The sequence below is a fragment of the Equus przewalskii genome, chromosome 1 (assembly GCF_037783145.1).
Source record: "Equus przewalskii isolate Varuska chromosome 1, EquPr2, whole genome shotgun sequence".
Taxonomy (NCBI): Eukaryota; Metazoa; Chordata; class Mammalia; order Perissodactyla; family Equidae; genus Equus; species Equus przewalskii.
In genome coordinates this window covers 114,587,316-114,614,491 of record NC_091831.1, presented here as the reverse complement: position 1 = coordinate 114,614,491, position 27,176 = coordinate 114,587,316, and the positions used below count along the sequence as shown (strand labels likewise).

The following is a 27,176-nucleotide window of genomic DNA, read 5'->3' as shown; positions in this document are numbered from 1 at the left end:
AGTTACTCCAATGGGAACCAAGACACTTTATCACCCAAGGAATTCCCTTTGCCCCTGTCACCTTGGCATGTTCTCTGGATCACACCCAGGGAGCCCAAGCAGGGAAGGCACGGGTGGCCACTTAGGGGGTGAGTGGTGAGGGTGGGGGTGGGGGGAACCCTGAAATGGCAGAGTCTTCATTGGTTGGTGCCCAACAGCTGTAGCAAAGGCCTTGGACAAGAGGCCATAGCTGTTCTCTAGGGCTAGGCAGGTAATGACACATTAAGAGAATCCAGACTCTTTAGCATCATCATTTTCCTTCCTTCCTTTCCTGCAAAATTCCAGATGCAAAAGCATCTCTCTCTTTGTCACCCATGGGTAAATAATGCCTCCCAGCTGAGAGCCAGTAAGATGAGGTAGAGAGTGCAGACTTTGCTATCTCAAACTGGGCCTAGTTTGCTGGTCACCAGTGGGGTCGCTTGGGTGAGTCTCTGTGCCTCCTCATGACAAGGGGACAGTGACATTCATTTCTCAAAGCTGATGGCTTAGATGGAACAATAAACATGGAAGAGCGTTTTGTGTAAGTGGAAAGAGCTGTGTTAATGGCTCCTGGGTGTAGGAAAGCAGTGGGTGTAGGACGCGTTGATGCTCTGGGCCATCTGGAGAGGGAGAAAGAGTCAGGCTCTGCTAGAATCCATTGCAGTGAGCCAGGCTCAGCCATCCTCATCATCGTCCGTGTGGATCTCTGCGTCTGGGCAGAGATCATCACTCAGCACCTGAATGAATTTCGCATTCTAGTCACCAAGGGTATGGGAAATGGGAAAATCAATCCAGCCTGTTATTAATTATCCTTCTCTGTTTAAAGTCCTTGAAAGTGTCAGCTTGTTTTCTGCTGAACACAAAGCAATCTTCTCACACTCTGCTAACTCTTCCTTTCCTCTGAGCCCAGCAAGCAAGATTCAAGTGAACAGAGGGGGCCTGAGAATTTATGTGCAAAGCTCCATGCTCAGGACAGTGGGGGACACACTGGTGAAGGATGTGTTGAAATCAACAGTGCTACAATCATCCTTATATTACTAATTCTAGATAAACTGAAGCATAAGGAGGAGCAGCCTGACAGAGGGTCGACTGTGGGAGGCAAGCTGCCTGCTCCTAGGGAAGACACACCTGGAGAGAGCCGGACACCATTCTCCCAGGAGGACGTGCAGCATATTTAGAGGGCTCTATTTCAGGGGAAATAAGGATCCTCTTTGTTGAAGGTCGAGGAGACTCTCTTCTGAGTCTGTGCAGAAGGGCTCATAACAGAGGGACTCAGGTGGGCTGGTCAGCAAGGACTGGGTGGCTTTGCACAGTTCTAACCATGAGAAAGAGTAAATCAGACCAGACACTGCCCTTTGTGATCAGAGCAAAGGTGACATGAGTGACTAGGAATTGCATTTCTCATAAGTTTCCTAGTGATGCTGACGCTGCTGGTCCAGGAGCTGGTGGGCTGGATCTTTCCCACAGAGAAGGGCAAGTTCACCCCCTGATACTTTAGGCACCTTCAGATACACAATCTCATCTGCATTCCAGCAGCTTCCATGGAGAGGGCGAGAGAGCAAGGATTGAGAGTAGGGGCCAGAGCCAGTCCTTGGGTTTTGAATCTCAGCCCATATCCCATTTACTAGCAATGCAACTTGGGCAAATTGTTTAACATCTTGGTGCCTCAGTTTCCTCACAGGCAAAATAAGGGTGATGATTAGAGCACCAACCTCACAGAGTTAGGGTGAAGACAGAGGAGTGACATTGCAGAAAGCACTGAGCACAGTGGCACACGTAGAGATGGTGGCACAAACACAGGCTGCCGCTATTCTGTGCCTCTGGGGTGAGGACTCGCAGCCAAGCAGTTTAGAAGAATCAGGCCTTGGGCATCCAGGCCCTTTAGGATCTGACCCCAACCAGCCTCATGTTGCCAGTGGCAATCCTCTGTTTTCCTGAGGACTGAAACAAACATTATTCATGAAGAGCCAGTTCAGGCTATTTATGCGTAAACAAATAACAATGATTTGTTTTGCTTATGAATCTGGAGGTTGACTGGGCTGAGTGGGGTGGTTCTCATTTGGAATTCTGACATGCAGTTACAATCAGATGGTGGTTGGGCTGGGGTCCTCTGGAGGACTCCTTCACTCACATGTCTGATGTCCAAGTTGGAAGACTCACACAGCTGGGGCACAGCAGGCATTGCTGTCAACAACGTGGTCTCTCCATATTGTGGCCTCAGGCAGCTGACTCTGGGTACAGTGGCTCAAGGGGAGTATCCCAAAAGAGGTCAGCATTTAGCCACATAGCCTTTTCAAATCCAGCTCTGGAAGTCACAAACCATCACTCCCATATTATTTTATTCATTCAGGCAGCCACAAAACCTACCTGTGTTAAAGGGGAAGGCCATGGAAACCACCTGTTGGTGGAATAAGTGTCAAAGAATTTGTAGACATGTTTCAAAACCATCCTGAAGCTCTGTCCCTTCTGCCCCATCCCTTTACGCCGTCACTCTCTCTCCCTGAAACGCCGCCTGCCTACTGCTGCTGCTCAAATGCGCCTCTTGTTCAAAGCCCTCATCAACCTCCATCTCAAAGATCTTTCCTTGTCCCTGCCTCATGCCACCACTGAACCCCACAGCCTCCTGTGTTCATGACCACATTTATTGCGTTTCGTTCTCACAGATTCCAATTATGTAAACAAGCAAGTGAACAATAACACCAAAAAGGTATGTATAGGGGGAAAAACTGGAGGAACCACTAAAATGACAGTTATGTGCCTGGGATCATGGGTAGTTGCTGTTTCCTTCTTTTACATTTTTCAGTATTTTCTAAAACTTCTACAAAGTACATCCAAACCTTGAATAATTGGAAAAATATTTTCCCAAAACAAGTACATTTAAAAATAGGCGGTAAACATTTCTTGCTCTGAATCCAAAGGACTCAGCTATTAAGCTAATAAAATCTTTGTCCCCCAAAGAAGAAAATTATTTGTAATTCCAAAGTTTACCCTACATAAAGGTGAAAAAATACCATAAAATAAATCAAAGGTGAACAGAAAGAATCTTTCTGATGTATAGATTGAAACTGGAGCAATTCTGAACTTTTGTTGAAAAGGAGTAATGGTTAGAAGACACAATTGCATCAGACCTAGAAGCACAGGTTTCTTTCCAAATATGGGCTTCACTGCTTGTCCTCCTGTGATTTCCCAGGGCCCGTGCAGTGAAGACTGAGGCCACGCCAGCCTGGACTGTGAAGATTTGACTACAGGCAACACGGACAGCCGATTGTGTCATGACCTTTGTGGAAAACAGGAAATTATGAAATGCTGTTGTGTGAAGCACGTTGTGGAAGTTAACGTGTGTCTCCTTAGGTCTAGAAGGAGAAACAGGGCATTCCTGTTTCTGTCCAGACAGAAAGAGCTGTGGATTTTGAGGGATTCATAGTTTAAATCAAGCAAGGGTGCAAACTGCTAATTTTCTCAAGCAGTGTTGGTGATTCTCAAACTTTAGACCCTTAAGTTTAGTGTGCCTAATAATCTCTCTCAGAGCTTGTTAAAAAGCGCATTGTCAGCTCTGTGCTGGGAAATTCTGGGCCAGGCGTGCGGGGTTGGGCCTCTGAATCTGCATTTTACAATGAGCCTCCCAGCTGATTCTTTGAGAATTTCTCTGGGGCATTCTTGCAGGGTGAGGTATGTTTTTACAATCAGATTCAGATTCCACACGCATTTCTCCAGGCCTGCTGTGTGATAAGCATGGTGCTAATTTCACATATTCTCTGTAAACTCATCCTAAGATTTAGAAGGTCAGTATTCATATTAAAATTGAGGATGAAGGAGTTAAAGTTTTCCTGGATTAGGATCAAACCGTGCCTGTACCCAAAAGGTTAACATGGGAAGCAAAGTGACCAAAGTTTCTGAGCTTGCCTTGCAGAACAGCAGGAGGACCGCTGATCAGCTGAGCGGCTTGCTCACAGACCCCAGCTTGACTAAGCATCTTGCAGAAGCATTGAGAAGCTACAATCACTGACTGTAAACTTTACAGATCACAGACTAAAAATCTACCTCGTGCAACACGTAGAACCCCCTGAATTTGCACATGAAGAAATATGAAACCCATAAAGAAATATGAAAGACAGTCGCCCCTGAGCAGAGGACTCTCAGAACTTCATCCCCCAAGGTCACATGCTCTCCTCCCCATCTTATTCTCACAATGTGCTTTGGAAAAACACTTAGAACTGCACGTATGCAAGCTAATCTGTAACTAGTAGAAAGAATAACTTGTCAGCAGAAAATGTATGTCCTCTGCCCAAACTGTTCCTTCTGTCCCAGGTAAGGAAGTAGCTGAAGTTTTCTTAGATTCCTCAGGCATGTTGCTTTCAGCAGATGCACTGTGGAGAGGCGCCCAACGTTCTGCCGTCATCCACCACCAGACATTTCCGAGCCTCCTTCCCAACCCCGTTTGCCTTTTATAAGTCATTTCCAAATCAGTTCCCCCTTAAGATATTTTTTGGGGGATGTTAGGCCACCACCTTCTGATTTGCTAGTTTATTTTCTTTCTCTACCACCACCTGCTTGGCCTTCTTTCTTGCGGCAAGCAGACTGAACCCTTGCATGGTATCAATATCTCCATTTTACACATGAGAAAACCGGTTCAGAGTAGCAGGTGATTTGTTGGTGGTCACACAGCTATAAGTTGCAGAGTTAAGATTTGGAGGCAGGTCAGTGGAATTTGACAACCAGAGGCCCTTATCTTTCTTCTGGGAGAATATCTCCAAGGTTCCATAATTTGTGAGTCTAACCAACTAAGGTATTGATTACTGGTCACTCTCTTCCCCACCCTTCCACCATCCTGGCCATATTCCACATGTCGGAAGCCTTTTCCCTAAACTGTCCCTCATCCCCCACCACCTCTGCTTCTGAGATGCTTCTAAAAGGGGAATCTTTTGTTTTGTGAGCTGTCGAAGGAGTCCCTCCTTGGAGTCACAGATGGAGAACACCTCCTCTGAATGGGGGGTGGGTAGCCTTAGGGGGGCGGGGACTGGAGTGTAAGAGGGGAATCATTTCTGAAGAGTAGTCTGATACTCGAAACTGCAAATCCACCTTCCCCACACTAACACAGATATCCTTTATCTTTCTAAGGAGTTTTCTCAGAAATCAGAGAAATTGCTGAAGAAGACAAATTTTAGGAGAGTTATATTTCACTGGGCACATATATTGATTAATAATAATGTCCTCGCACACTTGGAGATGTGGCCACCAGGATGGTCACAGCTCAGTTTGCCAAAAGTGACAACTTTTCTCTCTTTTTCTGCAGACACTGAAAATGAACATATTAATATTTTAATTGGGGCCCAGGGAAGGGGAACCCATGCTCTGACCATCACTGAAGAACTCTGCCTTGTGGTTGATACTGATGGAAGCTGGCTCACTTTCTGGGATTTGAGTCCAGAACATCCATTTTTCTAGACCATCAGCCCACTGAAGAAGAGCACCTCTCCCAAACATCAGTTAATGAGAGGGGGGAAAAGACTATTTCCAAGAGTTAGGCTATCTTGGAAGCTAAACGGCCATATCATTGATGGAAGTTTGGATCGCAGGTCCATCCATGCCCTCCAGGGATCTGGTGCTTGTGGCTGTGCCCATGCACAGCTCACTGCTGTACCAGCCTGGACTGCACCCTCTCAGACAGAAGCGGACCAAGTTCAAGTCTCATCCTCTCAGATGTTGTTATGGATTTAATTGTGTCCCTTTGCCCCCCAAAATTCATATGTTGAAGTCCTAACCCCCAGTACCTCACAGTGTGATTGTATTCAGATATAGGACCCTTAAAGAGATAATTAAGGTAAAATGAGGTCATATAAGTGGGCCCTAATTCAAAATGACTGATGTCCTTATAAGAAGAGGTGATTAGGACACAGACACACACAGAGGGACGACCATGTGAAGACACAGGGAGAAGATGGCCGTCAACAAGGCAAGGAGAGAGGCCTCAGAAGAAATCAACCCTCTTGACACTTTGATCTTGGACTTCTAGCCTCCAGAACTGTGAGAAAATAAATGTCTGTCGTTTAAGCCCCCAGTCTGTGGTGCTTTGTTATGGCAGCCCAAGCTGACTAATACAGATGTCCTGGTTGTACAAGTTACACATGATTCGATGCACCTGCTTCAGTTCCCCAGGTGGGCAGAGACATGGTCCCTGAAGCCCACCAGCAACACTGCATTGGAATAATCTGGAGGCCCGACAGCATATATTTTGTGCCTCCTTCTTAGCAAGTCTTGGGGCACGTTGGCTGCACAGGGGTAGTTTTTGTCAATGCCCCTGTGGTTATAGGAGGGGCATGGGGGAAATGGGGAGGGGGCCATCACCTTACTCCTGTGGCTTAAAACTCGTCAATATCTTCTTATTGTCTGCAGTACCCAATTAAACACCATTTCATGAGCCAACTCCGGGAAATTGTTGAGAAGGATTTAGAGGACTCATTCTGGCTCTGTGGGAAGAAATGTCATGATTGATTAGCAATGTCTGCTCCGGGCAAGGGAGGAAGGCATGACAGACACGTGCCATCTATTTGCAGTCTTTTAGAACATAGGGAGCTCCATCTGAACCAAGGAGAAGTCAGTGTAGCCAAAGGGAGCTGGATATGATGACAAAGGTCATACAGTTCTAGGCCACTTGTTGGTTATCAATGCCAATAGCTGGCTGACAAACAGATGTCATCATGCCTGCCACCTCTGGTCAACTTGTCATGGCCACCTGAGCATGAAAATTCATGTCCATGCTCATGTCCCTGGAACTCCCCAATGTCTGCCATGGGCCTGGACTGCAGGAATGGGGGCATGATTCTCTGTTTTTCTGACCCTGATGCAATCTCCAGGAGGAATTCAGGGTTCCTTTCTAAAACCCCACGCCAAGGGCAGGGATGAAATGCCATTCTGAAGTCTGTGGGATTCTATGGGCCAAGGCACTAGGAGTCAGATCTTTTAGAGGAAGGACACAGACACCCGAGGGCCTGGCCTCCCTACCTGGGACATGCATACCACTGAGGGTGCAGGAGAGTGGCCCAGGAAAAAGGGCATGTCTTTCCAGAGTGGTACCTGGTAGGCTGCCTATTTTCTATTAAAACAAAGGTGTATTACAGAGTAGAATAAAATATTTAAAAATAACTAAACATGAAAAAATAAAGAATTAAAGGATTAAAAATTAAAAAATAATTCCATGGGTACAGAGTGAAACTATATACTGAACATGAAATGAGTGCCTTGAGGTCAGTCATTTACTGAGACCCCAGGGTCACATTCCCTCTTCAGTCACAGGGTCAGCAAGTGGGCAGAACATGATGAAAGGGGCTTGAGGCCAAAGCTGTAAGCACACTGGGGGATGCTCATTTGTGTGGAAGCCCCTCTGTGCTACAGGGGCCTCTCAGAAGCCTGTGGCTCAAGGGGTAAGTGGTGGCGGGGGATTCTGAGATTAGGTATCCCAGCCTGATCCTTCCCATCTAGGACATTCTCTTCCTATGTTTCCCTTGAAATAAGTTTCCCAGTGGGGCTCTACTTGGAGGGCTTAAAGCATCACCGTTCCTGGGGGCACCGCAGGGACCCCTCCAGGAATGTCCAGCCCTAGCAGCATGTGTTCAAGAACACACAGAGGAAATCTACTGAGCACCAATGTCCACGGTGAAGATAGGAGCCGACTGTGGAAGATGAGCTTCACAAGGACTTCATTTGTGAAACAACTACTATGCCCCGAGCTCTTTCACATTGTCAACTATGGTTTCCACAGCAACCTAGCAAAAAGGCAATATTTCCCTAAGTTTATAAATGTGGAAACTGAGTCTGAGAAGGAGCTAGGGGCTTCCATGCAATAACTGATTGTAGTAGAGACCAATTATAGAAGGACCACTCTGTAGGTCCCAAAATATGAATTATCTCATTTAATTTCATCCTCACGAAGTGGAATTGGTGATCATAGTTAAATGCATCTGCCCTTTTTTTGAGTCCTGACTCTAAATCAGGGATGTTTTCCTTTGAGCAACCTCATATGATAGGTACAGCATAGGTGAGAAGAAGGTAAGTTTCAAAATTGGATGATCCCAGTTTGGAATACCAGCTCTCCTACTCTGAATTAACCTTGGGTACTTCAAGTTGCTTCTCTGATCCCAAGTTTCCTCAACAGGAAAATGGGGATAATAATTGTTACTCTAGGAATTAAATGACAGTAGATATCAAAGGCTTAGCATATAAGTGCTTAACAAATAGAACTGACTTTCAGGTACTGGTTCTCCTGAGGTTTTATGAATGAGAGAACAGAAGCTCAAAAAGGCACTCACTTAAGGTCATCTGATGAGTGACAGAGCCAGGACTAAATGCTGATCTGTCAGATGCAAACATCGTGTTCTTTCTCCCCTATGTACACAAGATAACTGATTGTCACAGGGCTGATCCTGAGTCATCAGGAAATGCATAAATCCCCATTAGCCAGCTCTCTGATGGTAGGAAGTATGTAATGCACTTTAGGAATATTTCCTTCCAAAACAATTAAAATATTTGAAAATGTTGTCCCTTTCAATATTTTAATGTGAACTTCAGTCATCTAAAAAATTCATGGACAGAGACCAGTTCCAGAGCTTTCACTGCCAAAATTCGGAGTCATTATGGTTTTCCTCCACATCATTAACCTTGGAGTCTTGGAACTTCATCAATTTTATAAACACGGTTCTTTCTATTGTGGCTAGACGAGATAATTTCAGGACACTTTCTTTGATACCATTTCATTTTCCATTTAGATCTTGGAAATCATGTGGACTTTGAATGATACCATGCACAAACCACCTTAGGACTGCAGATTTTGAGTTTGCTCTGATGGTGTGTCCTGGTAGTGTAAATATTTGTTGGAGAAAGATTAACTAGCAAGCCAGTATATTCAGAATCTCTGCCTCTTTCATTATAAACTAGTAAGGAAATAAACTGGAAAGATATACAATTCTCTAAATCATAAATTATAAGCAGTCATTGAACTTCTAGGCGAACTATTTTTTTTCAGGCTAATTAAGGTTCATGCTACTAGAAAACAACATTTATTCCACCATAACCTTGTTTATTTTAAATTTACATCTTAAATATCTAATGGCCAGAAATTTGCTATCATCTTCCAACTGTATTTGAGTCCAGAGAGAGACACATTAAATGTCATACATTCACTACTCGCATGTTGTTCAGAAATAATAAAAACAATTGGAAAAAGTGATTGGGAAATCAACCATTTGGAACAAGAATACATTAATGCAAAGATTACAGAGACTAAACAGACAGATTACCCACAATTTCTCTTTTGGATAAATGTGAAGTCATTTATTTCAGAACAGTTTTTCAAGGGTAAGTTTTTGCTTGCCAATTTTCCTTCTAATGTGTCTTCAAAGCTGGTACATATCTTATGCTGAGCCATCCCTGAAAATGTAGCTTTAACTCAAATCCAACTTGCAAATCACATCTAAGGCCTTGGATATTTGGCTTTATGACGTCCTAAACCCACTGTGCAGGTTTACAAAGACCACAAATCAGGTTTTACTGCAGTCTGTCTCAAGCGGTGGCTTAGGAAAGGGAGGGAAGGACAGGAGACTTGAGTTCCCCAGCCCCTAGGCATGGGTCTCCTAACTCACTGATACATATTTTATATAAATAGTGAGACTACATTACAGATACTCTAATCCTCTGGCTGGCATCTCAGGAGGCTCAGGTAAACCAACACAACGATTGAGAAGATCCTGCAAGCTGATGCAGAAGTGGATGAAAATGGAACCTCTCCCAGTGAAGGCAGCATGGACGCCCTGTCTGGGACTTTATTTCTGGATCCAAGGCCACATTGTGACCTTATTGCCTTGGTCTTTCCTGACAGTCTTTCCCTTCCAGAACTTTCCCCGTGGGCAGTAGAGACTGCTATAAAATTTGCTTCCATAATACATTCCCAAAAATAGCATCCAGAGCCATTTTTCACTTCTACATTGATATAGGAAAAAATATTTGAATATTTGTATTAGGCTTTTGGCTGCAGATCAGGACAAAATCCAAGTGAGACTTGACATTTTAGAAAGTCTGCAGCCAACAGAACTTTTCCCAGAAGTTACATCAATTGCGACCTTCATCAGCTACACTGATAAAAATCTGTTCTGTGTGACTGTCAGCCACAAGAAGGGACTGAATTTTAAGCACTGAACTTGACGAGAACAAATTTCTAACTTTGATCCAGTTTCAGCTCACACTCCTCAAACCCCTCCATGGCAGAGCAGCCGAGGGCCCCCAAATGGAGAGCTGCTGGCTCAGGACAGTGACAGTGCTTGAGCACAGCGCAACACTTTTTCAGGTTTTTGCGACTCGAGCCCCGCAGCACAACTGGAGCAGCTGCAACGCAAGCCGGGTGCGGCTCCCACCCAGGCGGGGCAAGGGCTGCTGCTACCTGCCGGCGCGGGGCTGGCTCTCCCCGCCGACCGAGGTGCGTACCGGGCGCAGTGCCGCGGAGGAGGGGGTCCGGCTCTGGGCGGCCACGAGGGTCCCCTCACAAGCGGAACTCGGCCCAACCTCAGAGCGTAGATCTTCTGCCTGCGGCCAGTGGGCCTGGAACCCACCCGCGCGACACCCTCTCAGCGCAGCCGATGCTGCGCCCCCTCCCCGCAGGCGCCGCGGCGGCGGGTCCCGGGATGCTCCCGCAGTCCTTACCTGGCGAGGGCCGTCCCGTGCGCTCGCGGGGCCCTGGCCCGCCCGGGTCGCAGGGGACGCGGGGGCCGCTGCCCAGGCCCGGCTCGGCGGGCAGCGACTGGGCTGCGACTGAGTCAGTGCCCCGGCGGCGCGCGCGAGCTCGGGCCGGCCGCCGAGAGGGGCCTCTGAGCGGAGCCGTGGCCTCCCTGGCATTTTAAAGGCGATGCAGCTGGATGCTGTTCAAGCGGAAACGCAGGGAGAAACTTAGCTCCCGGGCCTGGTGCGGCCAGCGCGGGGAGGGGGCCCAAGAGCCCCTTGCCGGCACACAAACCAGCCTGGGCTTTCCTGACATGCTCTTCAAAAGCATCCCTTTCAGATATTTCCTTTAGGAGAAAACAAATACCTCTGTCAAAGCGTCAGCCTGAACTGTGCTTAATAGCGAGACAAACATTTCCATTAAAGTTAGCAGTAGGACCAGGAGGCCGGTTTGGAAAGTCTCATCAATGCAATTAGACTAGAGAAGAAACTAAGGTGTCAAAATACCGAAGTTGTGGCCTTGTAAAACCAAAAAAAAAAAAAAATTTTTCTTTTTTTTTAAATTGGAAATCAGGAGAAAAATGATGACTATTTGCGGGGGATATGATTGTCTATTGAAAAATTCAAACTGAAGATTGAGTGAGCCTTTTCCAATGCACTGGCCAGTTACAAAGTAAACATGCAAAATTAACGGTGTTCTTGTGCACTTACTACCCAATTAGAAATGTAAATGAAAAATCTCACTCTCACTGATAGCCAAACCATAAATAGCTAGGAATATAAACTTATCGGGGAATATGCTCTACTTTGTAAAAGACTTCTACTTTCTACTAGGGGACCAAAGAAGGCTTGAAACTATTAAGACACAATCCTCATTCTTGGACAAGAAGAAGTGAACATTGTAGCCCTGTCACATCCTCTTTATCTGTAAATTCAATACAATCTCCATCAAATTCCAAGTAAAATTTTCTTTTTAACTTGACATGATGATTCTAGGTCTTGTGTGGAAGAATAGAGAGAGAGCAGTCAACGACAAGTTGATCAAGAAAGGTATAAGAGAATCCAGCCCACCGAATACTAAAATGAAAGTGCACACATGCATGCATGGATGAATGAGCGAATAAAATACAACATTGACTGGGTGCTTACTACTTAAGGAAGTGCTTTATATGTATTAATGCATTTTATTCCTCATTACAACCCTATGATGCAGATATTAATATTGCTGTCACCTTCAGGGATAGAAAGCCCAGTAGGATAAATCCCAAAGTCACAGAGCTGGAAGTGGGGATCAGCAGTTTGATGCAGGCATTCTGCCTCCAGATCTATGCATCTGTGCTTGAACCTCTGTCACACTACTCTGCCTTTATCACAAAGCAGCGGTGATTAAAAGAGCATGTTAGTGTCCTAGAGATGACTATTCAGTGGAGTAGGACAAAGAACCTTTAATTAGAAGTATGTGAGGAATTGTAGTGTTTAAGGGGGCACTTCAAATTGACAGAATAGATGGAGTTTTCAAAAAATGAGATTGGAATAACTGGATAGTAATTAGTGGGAGCTGATTTCCCACCTAGTTCGCTAGACCAAAATAAATTCCAAATCCATCAAATATTGAATGTAAAAAAGTGAAGCCAAAAAATAATTGGATGAATATTTGTTATAAACCTGGGACTGTGAAAGCCTTTCTAAATATATCACAAAATCATAAAGGCAAAGATTGATAGATATGATTATTAAAAATTCAAATAAATTTCTTTAAGAAAAAAGACACCATAAACAGAATTAAAAACTAAATGACAAACTGGAAAAAAATTTACTATATGTATGACATAGGATTGCTGTATTTAAGAAATAGAAATATAAACACTCAGTTAAATTTGAGTTTCAGGTAGACAATGAACAATTTTTAGTATGAGTATGTCCCATTTATTGTTTATCTGAAAGTCAAATTTAACTAGAGGTCTTATATTTTATCTGGCAACCTTAAGATGACAGCAAAATTTTAATGTATATGGTTTACATTATAATCATAATAATCACATATAACCAATTATATAAAATATAGTCATTAATGAAAAAGATAATCACCTCAACAGAAGAGGGAATAAAAGAGACAAACAGGCAATTCACAAAGAAGAAATACAAATGTCTAATCAATAGAAAAAACTCTCTAGCAATTAAAGAAATGCGAATAAGTCTGAAAAGTTGTACTTTTTACCTACTAGACTGGCAAATTTTAAAATATTGATAAAATTCAGTGCTGGTGAGAGGCTTGGGGAAATTGGCATTCTCTCTCACCATTGGTGAGAATGCAAATTAGTACAGAATTTCCAGAAAGCAGTTTGGGAACAAATAGAATACTTTATGTGCATAGCAATAAGCCATGCAAATCCATTTTCAAGAATTTAACAAGATAATTTGACAAGTGAACAAAATGCATGGTGCAGATGTTTATCGCTTTGCATAAATAATTTATAATAGTGAAAAATAGGAAACAACCTAAATGTCTATAGCTAGAGGATAAGTTAATTAAATAATAATAACATTGAGACTTCACTGCAATGCAGGCACTCTCCTAAGCACTTCCTGTGTGTTAATTTGTGTATTAAAACAAAACAAAATGAAACAAATCCCTTCCACCCCTCACCGCATCTCCTATGAGTAGGAAGACACTATTAACGTCTCTGTTTTACAGAAGGAGAAGCAGGACAGAGAGGTTAAGCAACTTTCCTAAGGACTCACAGCTGAAAAATGGGAGAAAGGGATTTAAATAGAGACAGTTTACCTCCGGAGACCATGCTCTTAGCTCTTGTGCTATGCTGTGTACTTAGTGGAATCTCACAGATAGCATGCAAGGATGAATTCATCCATAGGGTGGAAAACTATGTAGCCATTGACAATGACAATGTGACTCTACACTTGTTGGCATAGAAAATGTTCATAACATATTATTAAGTGAAAAAGTAAGTTTCCAAAACCGTAATGCTATAGACTGATTGTTTGTGTCCCCCTCCCAAATTCATTTGTTGAAACCTAATCCCCAGTGTGATGGTTGGGCCTTTGGGAGGTGATCAGGTCATGAGGACAGAGCCCTCATGCATGAGATTAGTGCCCTTATAAAAGAGACCCCACAGAGCTCCCTGCCCCTTCAGTCATGTGAGGACTCAGCGAGAAGACAGCTCATCTGTGAAACAGGATGCTGGCTCTAATCAAACACCAAATCTGCCAGCACCCTGATCTTGGACTTCCAGCCTCCAGAACTGTGAGAAATAAATTTCTGTTGTTTATAAGCCACCGGGTTTACGATATTTTGTTATATCAGCCCAAATGAACTAAGACACACATACATAGTATGATCCCATTTATGAAAAATTGAATCTATTTATATATGGCCATATGGATGGGCATAGAGAACTATCTGGATGAATAATCACCAATATATTAACAGCCTTTCTTTCTGAATGATGGGATTTCAGGGGATTTTTTACTTTCTTTTTTATACTTTTCTAAATGACTTAGGTGTTAAAATTATCAACATAGGTTATTTAAATATCAAGAAAAAAATGAAAACAAAATTTTGGGGGAAAATTCCCATCTTATGATTTAGTCCTTCGGCATCTTGACGTTCTAGGCTTTCCCTAAATTAGTTGTCTCTCTCTCCAAATTCTGAGAGCTCAGATCCCTGGCTGAGGACTCAGCCTGGAGGATCCTGCAAGTTCTCAGCCCCAGGTGGATCCCAAGCGTCCTTCGTGCACCTCCTGCCTACCCTCTAGCTGAACGAGGAGGACAGTGCACTGGGCCACTTCAGGGAAAGCCTCGGTGCTGTCATGAAGGGTGCTGAGAACCTGTGTAAGTGCTATTTATTCACTGGGCCTCAGTGTCTCATCTGTAAAATGAGATGTATCAGTTAGGGTTCTAGTCGCAAGGGACAGAAATCCAACTTAACTTTCTTAAGAAATAAAGCATATTCCCTGGAAGGATTAGAGAATCCAAGGAGAGTAAGACAATCGAGGCAGAGTAAGGAGCGAGATGCAAATGTGCCTAAAGGGCTGCTGGAGCCATTGGCTCTAAGGCTTCTCTCTCTACTCCCTGTCTCTGTTTCTGTCTGGGCATCTGTTTCCTTCTGCCCTTTAATTCTACCCTCGTTTCCTCTCATCCTCAATTCATGAGAACATGGCTGGCTCCTGAGTTTTAGATAACAACTTCAGTCACCTAAAGAGATTAATTGTCTTGGTACTTGGTAGTTTTAAAATTTCTAAGTGGGGGCTTCATTAACCCAGTTTGGGACAAATGCTCACTAGTGGGGCATCATCACTCAGGACAGACTGGGTTACACTGTTGTTACAAACAATCCCTAAATCTCAGTGTCTTACTGCAATAGAGTTTACCTGTCACTCACATTGTGCATCCATTGTGGGTAGGCTGTGGTTTGGCATCATGTTGGGAACCCCACTTGGGAACTCAACCTGAAGAAGTAGTTTATATAGGGAGCATTTCGGTCTAATGGCAGAGGGAAAGAGAGGACACAGCAAACTTTGGGTTGGCTCTTAAAGCTGCTGACAGAGCAAGTCACATGGCCGAGCTTAATGTCAGTGGGGCAAGGAAGTCTCCAGCTCCTTCAGAGCAACAATACAGCCTCCCACAGCCAGTAAACTGTGGCCAAGGGGATGGGGTTGTAACAGAATATGACATTGATCATCACAACTATTGGCTGGAACAGGCAGTGATGTCATGTTCTGACATGTCTCCATCCAGAGAAAAAGGAATGGGAACATTAAGCAGACAACTGCATAAATCTTGACCACAGTTGTCATTAAGTTAGGACTCCATGAAGTTGGAAGGGGGCTAAATGGTCCATGAGGGCAGTGAGGGCACACTGGAAGGAATGCAGGACTTGGAGCCAGATAGCCCTGCATTCAAGTTCTCCCTCGGCAACTCACTAGATATATCGCCATGGCCAAGTCACAGCATTTAATGTCTTCTCGATCATGAAATAGAGATAACAGTTCTTGCAGGATTGTGGCAGAGATCAAATGCAAACCGCTTAGCAGAAGAGTCACAGGGTGGGCCTCTTTGTTAATCTTTGAAAAGAGAAAGTTACCCACTTGCTTCTGCTCAGTGTCCACTGGGAGCAAATCAGTGTAATCCCTCATGAAGGGATGTCCAATTTCTGAATTTTGTCAAATTAAAAAGCAAATTCACTTGTTATCCCCAAGATGAGTTTATTTGAGAATAGCCAAAAGAATTGCAATTTGGGATGTGCATGCTATGGTGAACCATAGGCAAATTTGGAAAAAAAAGGAGGGGAGATTGCTTTTGTAGAGAAAAAGGGGGAGTAAGTAGGGGCTGTTCTAAAAGAAAGTCTATTGGGGGAATGTAACAGTTTAGAGCAGCGACGGCTTCTCATTGCCTGAGCTGTGGCTTTTCTCATTGGCTGGGCTGTTGCCAGGTGGGGAGAAAAATCTTCTTTCAGTAGTAAAGTAGTTGTACTTGCTGTGAGAGATGCAAGTTGGTGTATTTTTTTGATGTAATTGACAGTGTGTGATAGGGTGTGAGAGCTCCCCCTGCAGGCCTTCCTGACTCCAATTTAGTTAAGATTTCTTTTATTAATTTCCATCGTTTTTAACTATGGAACTTCTTCTTTCGCTTCAAAAGTTCAAAACAGAAGCCTATTTCAACAGAATTAGTTGAGTGTCACTAACTTTTACCTAATTTTGGTGGACGCTTGAGCACTGCAGCCAGCATATATGGGAGCCTGCTCTCTTTGTGGCAGGGACAAAAAGTAGGGTGGCACCAACCTTACCCTGTCTCTTGCCCTTCTATGCTCGGAGCTGTCACTATTGGCATCAGCTTGTACCCCAGTGATGCCATCAGAGTCCTAGAATCTGTACCCCTGGGTCCCTAGTACATTCACAGGTATCAATGTCTTTGTGCAGCAGGTGACGTGCACCTATGACCACATCATAAAGCAGGCATGCAGCTTCCTGATGGCCATTTCCTGCTGACAGCCCAGGGATTCCTTTATTTTAGGGGTGGGATTCTCAAGGGGACAGTTAGGGAAAAATATTTCCGAAGTCTCTGGCTCTAACCCAGCGTGGGATGGATTACGGCTGAACACAGTAGGTTTTCCATCTGAGGAGATATTCAGCGAGAGGACAGAGGCCAGTGGTGCCCTAAAGCCAGCCTGTACTGGCTTGCAAGAGCCAGTTTTAAATTTTCAGGAATTGGAAAGCCAGTTCTTAAGCTACTGGTAGCTTGCAATTGCTCATTTTCAGTGCAGCGCAGCACTGGGGGATGGCCACTGCCTGGGGAGCTGACGAAGGATTTGAGCTCTGGCACAGGCTGGTGGAGCTTGTACTGGTTTCTCCAAGGTTCCTTCCAGACCCAAGGTTCCTGGCTGCCCTGGGCCTGGATGAGGCAGCTTACTGTCTGTGGCTGTCTGGTTCATGGTCTCAGTCAATGGTGGCCTTCTCTTGAATCCCACAGGGAGAGCACATCCAGAGAGACCAGCGTTGCCATGTGTAAGGAGGTTCAGGCAGCAGATTCCACTCTGCCTAAAATCCTGGCATCCTTTCTGATACTCTTTCTCTTACTCCTCACTTACAATTACTAGTTAATTAAGTTAGTTCTATCTAAAACATACATTCTGAATTTGACCACTCCTCCAAATAGTGGCCAAATCTCCCCCTCTAAAACCTACTACTGCTTTGCACAGAAACCTCCAGTGTTTTCCCATTTCACTCAGAGTGAATCCAAAGTCTTTTTGATGACTTACAAGCCCTGGATCACACTGGTCCTTCTCCTGCCTGCTCTCCTACCCTTCCCACTCTTGTTCATGTTTCTCCAGCCATGACAGCCAATGGGCTCTTCTCCTGTCATCCCCAGTTCATTCCTGTCATTGGGCCTTTACACTTACTGCTCCTTCCACTAGTATGGTTCTTCTGCCAGAGATCAACAAAGACAAGGAGCTCCCTCCTTTTTTCCTTTGCTCAAATGTCAGGTAACTTCCATGATCTTTTTATACAAAATCAGAACTATCCTTTTCTCTCTGTCTCACTTACCTTGCTTTGTTTGTTTATAGCATTTACCCCCACTGCCACAGTACGTGCTTACCTGTATATTTGGTTGTGGTCTATCTCTCTCCTCTAGAGTGCATGCTTGTGCGGGAAGGACTTTGTTTTGTTAGATTCTGTGTCTTTAGCAATTGACCCAAGCTGAAGACATGGATGCTCAATGGAGTGCCAGGTGGGAAGTGAGTCTGCTCTCTCGTGAGGATGGGAGGGCCACTGCCTCACGTGCTGGGTGCTAGGCACTGGCTCCCAAGGGAGAGTCTGCCTGTGAAAGCACAGCTGTGGGCTTGCTCTTGTTTAGCCATGTCCTAGCCCAGCAGAGGACTCATTGCCTCATAGACCAGGAGAGGAGATCCAAAGATCCTCAGGAAAGACCTCAGGGCCCAACTCAGGAGGCAGCTTGGAAAGGGCACCCTGGACAGGGTTCCACACACGACTTTGGGCCAGCCTTTTGCTCTCTCTGGTCTCCTTTTCTCTATTGGACCAGGGCATGGGGCACTCTGAGTTAGCTGTCAGCTCTGGTATTCCCTGTTCCATCCCTGGATGGGCTGGAGAGACGGCTTTTGAGGGAAAAGCTTTGGAAAATCCCAAGCTGTTGGCTGTTGTTCGCATCGTGTTGCTGTTTACATTTCTGCTCTGGGCTCCCTGCCTCTTACCCATGACACAGCACAGCCATGGGGTCAGCTCCTCCTTCCTCTCCCCTGGCCCTGCACTTCTGGGCTAGGGCCTCCAGGCTAATTCATGCCCTCAAGGAGCTAGAGAGGCAGCAGGAAGCAGGTTTTGGTGACAGCCTGTCCCTCCTCTTTGCATTTTGGAGAGGGCTGATGTCTGACCCATTCCTAAATGAAGAGGATCAAGGGAAGGAGATGGTGCCTGCCGGCTGGACCAGCTCAGCGTATACAGAGCCCTTTGTCATGGATCAACGGTACTGCTAACCACACTTACAGGAATGGCAGAGCGGGTAAGAAATGATATGTGTTTTGTGGATGAGGACACTGAAGACAGAGAGGTTAGGAAGCTGGTTCAAAGTCCCAAGACTTCAGGCCAAAATCCCAGAACTAGAACCCAAGCCTCCTGAGTCTTTGTCTGGTGTAGTTTCTGCCATGTCCAACCCAGTACCCCACCCGGCACATTGGCACATTGTCACAATCTTAAGTTGAAATTGTTACTGTCTGGCTGAATGGCACCAGACCTCTTGATTTAGTGCCTGCCTAGGTTCTGCTAAGCCAAGGACTCAGGGCATTTAGCTGGAAAGCGAAGACTCAAGGGTGTAACTACTTGGCATCCCTCAGGGCCTGTGCTGCCGAGTAAGGAGCTGAGCTCAGCCAGAGCTGGCGCAGAGAAGGTTTCAGCCCAGCCCACCAACGTGCTCCCTTGTACTCACACTGACTGGAAGAGGCAGCTGCTGCTCTTTTGTAGCCTGTTTCCAGATGTTACGGATGTGTCCTAAGGAAATCACCAAACTATGAGGGAAAGGGTATGGCATGGAAAACACCTGACCAGCTTATGGGCACTACCCTTCTGTCACCTTTTAAAGGGGAACGACTCTTAGCTTTTTTTTTGGTGCATCTTGGGTTTGCACCAAAATTGCCTCTTGCTGAAGGAGGTTGGGTTGGGAGGTGGCGAGAACTGGAGAGCCAGCCAAGAGAAGGATACGAGATCCTGCCCTAGAAAAAGATGGAGCCAGAGGAAAGATCTGGGAGAGGAGCGCAAAGCAGAGGAGGAGGCAAGCTTGTTAATGGGGAGGCTGCTCTGAAGGAGGTTTCGGAGCTGTAGTTAGAGCAGAGCAAGTGGGAGGACTCTGGAGAGAGACAGTGAGGAGAAGGAGGAAGGGGGAGGAAGCCAGGTTGCAGAGGGAGGAGAGGGGGTGGGAAGGGAATTTTAAACAGCCACCAGAGGGGCTGACATTGTGTAAAGAGACAAAGACATGATTAAAACAAAGTTTTAGAAAGTCCTGCTGAGTGGTACACAAAGTAACTCTACTTGTTTACTGAAGAAAATCTTTAGTTAAGAGCCACATTTTCTGAATGTGCTGGGAACCCTCTTTGGGGAGGGCCTTACTGTGCTATGAGTGTAGGTTCTATAGGAGTGCAGGGCAGGAGCGAAGGCTCTGGTGCCATGAGATGCTGGACAGGCTTCTTAAAGTATGATCTTCAGTAGAGAACACATGGTTAGGTCGCTGGTGGACTTGAGAGTCTGACAGGCATGGGTTCAAATTCTGGCTCTGTTACTTACTCACTGTGAGAATTTGGCCCCTTATTCACGATCTCCTTGCCCCAGCTTCCTCACCTGAAAATGAGGATAAACTGGTGTCTGAATTTTAGGGGTGTAGTGGGGATTGAGCCAGGTGATGCATGTAAAGTATTAGTGCTGAGCCTGGTGTGAAGTGAACGCTCAAATCCAATAGACAGAAAATAGTTAAATCACTGAAGGTGGACCCATAAATTGAAATGATTGACAGTAATTAGAATAATGCTAATTAAGATCATGAAGCAATGTGGAAAAACGTTTGTCATATGGTAGTGAGTAAAGCATGAAGAAAAACAGTAAACCATGCAAAATGTTTTATACAAATGGATATAGAATGAGAGAAAATGGAAGAACAAAAATAGTTGATTTGTTAGAGTGACGAGATTGTGGAGGGCTCCTTTTCCATTTTTTATTTCTTATATTGCTACAATATTTTTGTGCAATAAGTACACAGGAACAAATGCACAGTCTCAGGTGATGAGGAGTGCTCATCTGGAAGTGACTGTGGTAGAGCCTTCTAGCATTCATCCATACCTATGGTCTCCTGGGCACATGGGAGGATTGCATTTGACTATTTCTGGTTAATGGACTGTGAGTGGAAATGAGTGTGTCTCCTCCAGGCTGGAACATTTAATTGCCAGTGCAAAGCCTTCTCAGCATCTTCTTCTCCTGCCAGGTGATGGAGAAGGCCATGGATTCCAGATAGTGCTGCCACAATGTGGTAGAACCTACATCGGCCTGGGTCCTTGGAGGACTGTGTGAGGTAGAGCCTCCTGCTGACCCCTAATGGTTATTTAAAACCTGAGCCAGAAATGGATTTTGTATCATTCAGCCACTGAGATTTGTTGGTTAAATTGTGCACCACACAACCCAGTCCATACTATTTTCAAACTTCTGTTTACTGCAGCAATGTGTGCAGAAGTGCTTTCCTGAGATGGAAGCAGACAGGCAGGTGCCTGACTTGAGTCTCCCTGTGTCTTAACGGAGGCAGAGGAAAGGCAGCTCAGTTACATCTGACTGAAAAGTCTGGTCCTCACTTCTTCCTGGTACATTCTTTCACCTGCTGCTCTTCCATATTCCCCCAGAAGGAAGAAGATTTGAAACCTGTTTTCTAACTTCAGCTTCAGCCCAAAGTCTAAAGAAACTCCTCTTCTCAATGCACAGACTTCAGCTGAAACGATGTGAAAGAGCAACGGAGTGGGTCAAGCTAAAGCCAAGGGGGAGAGGGCACAGCAGTGTCCAGCCTTGTCCAAAGGGTCAGACATCACTGTGGGGTGGTGAGGAAGTCAAGGTCTTCCTGGAGACTGAGAATTCAGAGTTTGGTGTGAACATTTACTGCTGGCCTTGATGTGGGTCCTGCTACCTCCTTCTGCCCACCATATACTCCCTATCCCTTGCCTTATCATCGGGCCACCTCATCCTTCATACGCTTCACTGGCTAGTCTGAGCCAAGAGCACAGTCTCCTTCCTAAAAGTGAAATCATCTTGTGTTAAAGAGAGGTGTTAAGGATCAATTAGTCCTAACTGAGGCTTTCTCAGTACAGTCATGCATTGCTTAACGACGGGGATATGTTCTGAAAAATGCATCGTTAGGTGATTTCATTGTTGTGCGAACATCACAGAGTGCAGTTACACAAACCCAGATGGAATAGCCTACTACACACCTAGGCTATATGGTACTAATCTTATGGGACCACCGTTGTATGTGTGGTCCATCATTGACCGGAAACATCGTTATGTGGTGCAAGACTGAGCAGAGAGTAAGGGAGCTGCCGTCCAAAGTTTTGGGTGCTGAAACCAAACATGTCTAGATTTGTCTATTCCTGAATCTCTCATGTTGTATACCTGAGATTTTTTTAAAGTATAATTTACTTAATTTACTCAAAGTTATTTTTGATGTTCAGATGGATAGGAGAGGAAATGAATAGCATGTTTCTAAGAATCCTAGAACCACTGTTGTATTACATCAAGAGGTTATCCCATAGTTAGGATAAATACAAACAAGCTAAATTTATAAAAATTGCTGAGAATGACTTTTAAAACTAACTGCATTGTTGGAGGACTCAGTGAATCTTCTGTCTAGTGCAACATTATAAGTTGGGTTACGTGAAATCTTATGCCATTTAGCAGGTCACAAAGCACTTTCATATTTAGATAAAGAAACCCAGACACAGAGGGGTAAGTGACCTCACTAGGTCATGACAGTAACAGGTATGAGACCTTATTGAGGAGCCAGGTTCTTTGGCTTAGTTGACCATGGTGACCTCAAACTATGAAGTTTCAATTGTGAGCCCTCTGTTTTCATTCCCCAGTGGTTGGGGGGATTGAAGAGGGTTCCTCAACTGGACTGTCACCACTATGAGGGCAGAGACCCTGTCTTGTTTATTCCTGGACCAGTGCCACTACAGTGCCTGCCACATAGAAGCTGCTCAGTAAATGCTGAATGAATGAATGAGAAAATGAGGGGAGGATGCGGTCCTTTTCAGGACCCCTGTGTAAGCACAGTGACTCAGTGCCTTGGTTGAGGGGTGGTGGAGGTGACAGGAAGGCTGTTTTTTCTGTATCAAGTCTGTGCTGTGTTGCAGTCTCACTGATGCCCACAACCAGCTGCGCACCCTCCTGCTGACTCCACAAAACCAGGTAGCATTGGTCCCCTGGACCTATCTTTGCCACCAGGTGCAAGGGTGCTATTTGTAAGGTATGTCTGTTCCTAACTAAGATGCTTGAGAGAAAGAGGTTGGCATTATCCTACCATATAATATGAGCTGTGTCACACGGGATGGAAGCAATTGTTCTTTGTGCCCTAATGTTATAAGTGCTTTGAGCCATGGTAAGTGAAGGCAGGGCTCTCACTCTGAGCCATTTGTCTCAAAGTGTCTGCCCTTTCCTGTGCATACTCCTCTGTAAGTCCTGGATTCAGGCTTAGCCCTCCTGAACAGATAGAATATGTAAGGAGTTTCTCTTAAAAAATTTTTTTTATTGAGGAAAAATTCACATAACATAAAATTCACTGTTTTAAGCATTTTAAAATTTTATAATTCAGTGACGTTTAGTACATTTACAATGCTGTGCAACCATTGTCACTAATTCCAGAAAATTTTCATCACCCCAAAAAGAAACTGCGTTGCCATTAAATAGACAGTCCCTATTCCCCTTTCCCTACCCCCTGATAACCATTAATCTGCATTCTGGCTCACTGGAGTTGCATATTCTGGACATTTCATAGAAATGGAATCATCCAATATGAGCCTTTTGTGACTGGTTTCTTTCATATAGCATGTTTTCAAGTGCATCCAGGTTGTAGCATGTATCAGTACCACATTCTTTTTTGTGGCGAAATAATATTCCATTGTGAGGATAGATTACATTTTGTTTATCCATTCATCAGTTGATGGACATTGGGGTTGTCTCCACCGTTTGTTCTGAATCACGCCACTCTGAATATTCAGGTTCAAGTTTCTGTGTGGACACAAGTTTTCAATTCTCTTATATTCCCAGGAGTGAACTTTTTGAGGCACTTAGAAGCAGATTCTTAGGGAGCATAAAAGGTCTTGTGACGGGTACAGCCTCAAGGGCTATTTAGGGTTTTCCAGAGAGGAAATTATTCTCCATCTGACCCCTTCCTATTCATTCCTGCTGTCACATCATTTGTCCAGCCCCCTGCCCAGATGTCGCACACCAGTGTCCAGGGCTCCTCCTCTCTGTTCCAGGCTCTCCCAAGTCCACTTCCATATGTCAACTCTCCCATACTGATCTTCTTGCAGTCTGACCATAGCAGCTCCAAGAACCCCAAGCATGGGCCCCAGGACCCCAGCATCACCTGGGAATTTTCATTCTTGTTAGTGGTGCAAATTCATGGGCCCTATCCCAGATCTGCTGAATAAGAATCTCTGGGCCGTGGCCCAGCCTTCTTTGTCCTAAAGTGATCCCAGGTGATCTGAGCACCATCAGGTTTGAAAAGCTTGGCCCCAAGGAGTCTGATCTCTCTGTGATCTGCATCATTCAGCAGAGAGTGCCAATCATTGGGCCCCTTGGCTCCTCAGCCCAGAATGCGTGTGTGCATGTGTGCATGTGTGTGTGGTGGGGGCGGGGGGGGGGGGGTCTGTTGAGAGGTGTTGTTAAAATGTACCCACTCCCAGAAAGAGGTTTCAGTTGGTGACACCCTAGAGGAGCTCTGATGCTGCAGAGGCCTAGTCTTCAGTGGACCCTTTATTCCATCCCTGCTGGACTCAAGTTACTCCTCCTCCTTTGGGAGCTTCGCCTCACCACCCCAACCTTATCTCTTGGGGTTTCCCTTGGAGTGGGATCAATCCCCCAGCTTCCCTCCTGCTTTACCTCCAGAGACAAGCATGCACTGTTGTAAAGGGCTTCGTCTGGGCGAGTAGAAGGCAGTGACAAATGGCAGGGGGTAGGTAGAGTGGCAGCGTTCTCACACTCTGGATCCTGGGTCTTTGGTTCCTTACTCTCCTGATAGTGGGTCAGGATGGATGCCTCCCAGGAGGCCTTCTCTACTCAGAAGCCCACAGTCCTCTGGAGAGCCATCAGGAACCCTTACTCTGAGAAGGACCATTTGCATGTTCACTCCTTGTGCATCCTCTGCCCCCTCAGGGCTGGGTATGAGGGTGCAGCTACAGACACTGCTGGCATCTGCCCATATCCCCCAACTCCAGGCTGTAAACCTCAGCACTGTCTACCAGATGGGATACACTTCTGATCCAAGCAAGCTATGTCCCCAGGAAGGTCAGATCAGACAGAAGAGAGGAAGAACTAGAAGATAAGACTTTTAAAAAGCTTTGAACCTGGAGCAGGAAGGGAGAGAGACTGAAATTAAATCTCAGGCCACTCAGTCTCTGTCTGTGATCTGTTACTGTCTTATCCTGAAGGTTGATGAATTTCTCATTGAAAGGGTCCGCCAGACAGTGGCAGGGTGAGAGCCCCAGCTATCTTTTACTGTAATTTCCACCCTCACTGCTGGTGTTTCTTAGGATTACCTGCCTCAGGAAAGCCTGGCTGTTCAGATTGCTGGGTAATGACATGCCATCTCTAGCTACAGAAGAGGGAGGGGACCCTATTTCTTTGTATCTGCTCTTCTCCCATCCTGTGCCTGGTAATTCCATATTCCCCACAAGCCTACAAAAGAATGACAAATATTATCTCACTTTCTCATTCTCTCTCTTTTGTCTTCCCTATCCACATACAAATGTGCCTCCCCCACTGCACAGACACACACACACACTCATTCATTTAGCAAGTGTCTACTGAGTTCCCATTGTAGATTCAGTGAATAAAGAAGGCATAGTTCCTGGTCTCATGGAATTTACAATCCAGTGGGTTGGAGTGACACTGAAGAAATGCTTATACAATACCTGGTTACAATTGTGTTAAGTGTCATGATGGAGAAGTGCAAGTCACCGTGAGAGAATGTAATAGGAGACCTGACCAAATCTGGACACTTGGGGAAGCTTCCTGGAGAAAGTGACATTCACTCTGAGACTTGTGTAGGCACTGAGTAATAAGGAAGTCAATGAAAGGGAGGAACTGAAAGAGGGCTAGATAGGGGTGGGCATGGCAGGAAAGAGTGGTGAGCAAGGGTCAAATGTGAATGACCTTGGAGGACTCCATAAAGATTTTGCCCTCATTCTGAGAACAATGGATGGCCTGAGAATGTTCTAAGGAGGGAAAGATTTGATCAGATTGCCTCTTAAAGTTGTGTGGGGAGAATATACTGGAGGGCAGCTAGGTGGATGCAGGGGCCCATCTGGAGGAATGAGATGATGGGCCCAGACCAGGGTGGTGGGGACAGATAACACAGAAGGAGGACTTCCAGATATGTTTGAGGGTAGAGTGAATGGGACTTGGTGAAGTACTAGTTTTGGGGGTCTCTAGAGAGAGGCCAGTCAAGGACAGTACTCAGGATCTTAGCTTGAGCAATTGGGTGGGGTGGGGCAGGAGAAGGAAGAAAGTCATTTGCTGAGGTGGGCAGCAGATTTGGGAGGCATGAGATCGTCACTTCAGACTTGGTATGTCAAGTTGGGATGTCTTTGAGATGTTCAAATGGAGATTTTATGGATGCAGTTAGATACATGGGACTGGAGCCCAAAATAGAGATAAAATTGGGGGGATGGTGGGTAACCAAAGCTGTGCACCAGGCTGGGATTGCCTGGGAGAGAGCAGAAACTGTGAGGGTTGTCGTCGGAAGACTAAATCTGGGGACACCAGTGTTCATGTACTGGATGGAGGAGGATGAACTGGCTAAGGAGATGTGCCTGGGGTGGCAGAGGGGTGTGAGGGAAGCCCAGGGGAAAGCGCCATCTAGACCAAGGGAGGCTCCTTCCAGGATCGGGTGGTGGATGCCATCAAAAGCTGAGAAAATCAAGTCCATGGGGATGGAAAAGCAAGCCTGGGGCTTAGCTGTGTTGGGGTTACAGACCCACTTGAGAACAGGGGCAGCAGAGGGAAGGGAGGGAATCAGACTGGAACTGTCAGAGGAGCAAGCAGGAGGGGGTGAGATGGAGAAGCTAAGGTCAGACAACTCTTGAGAATGAAGAAGATGGGGAGAAAGTGGCGTTTGGGAAAAGTGCTTTTTGTTGTTCCTTTCATTTTGCTATTTTTATTGTCTTCAGAGGTGAGTGACTTGAGCAGTTGAGATGTTGATAGGACAGATCCAGCAGAGATGGAGAGGCTGGTGAGGATAATGGATGGTTCTAAAACCCTGAGAAGAGTGGGAGTGGAGGCCAGCATCCAGGAGCGAGAGCTGACCTCTACTGGGAGGTAGGGAGCACCTCTCTCGTATGAGGGTGAAAGGACGCAGCCTGGGTACAGATAGAGGCAGGTTTGATACTAATGGCTTCCTGTCTGGTGGTTTCTATCTTCTCTGTGAAGAATGAGGCCAGTTTATCCTCTAAGAGTGAGGGAAGCAGAGGAGAGGTTAGAGGTTGGAAAGAGTGGAGAAGGTATGAAATTCGTATTACTGAGAGGTATTTGTCCCAGTTTAGCCTTTTTGGTAGCAAGGCTTGGGGACAATGGGAGGACTCCTGTCGATGGCTCTCAGGTACCATAAACTCTGCATGCCCAAACCTAACACCTCTCCTTTGACACCCATTCCTCCCGAGTGCCTCATCTCAACCTTTGGTA

General features: G+C 45.4%; 1 protein-coding gene and 1 long non-coding RNA gene across 14 annotated transcripts in view; one reads left to right on the top strand and one right to left on the bottom strand.

The window, feature by feature from the left end:
* The window catches only part of CTXND1 (cortexin domain containing 1), a 75,116-nt gene extending 64,188 nt beyond the window's left edge, over positions 1-10,928 (bottom strand). For 5 of the 13 annotated variants that reach the window (XR_011526062.1, XR_011526054.1, XR_011526060.1 and 2 more), the window contains exon 1: positions 10,708-10,875. The gene's annotated coding sequence lies outside the window, so the exon portion shown is untranslated. Of the gene's footprint in view, positions 1-1,730; positions 1,960-6,363; positions 6,486-10,707 lie in introns of those variants that run through there. The other 8 variants (XR_011526064.1, XR_011526056.1, XR_011526061.1 and 5 more) reach the window with 6 other exon arrangements.
* LOC139075559 (uncharacterized) overlaps positions 10,174-27,176 on the top strand; it is a 30,516-nt gene continuing 13,513 nt past the window's right edge. The window contains exon 1 of the long non-coding RNA XR_011526074.1: positions 10,174-10,483. This is a non-coding gene — a long non-coding RNA (uncharacterized lncRNA). The remainder of the gene's footprint in view (positions 10,484-27,176) is intronic.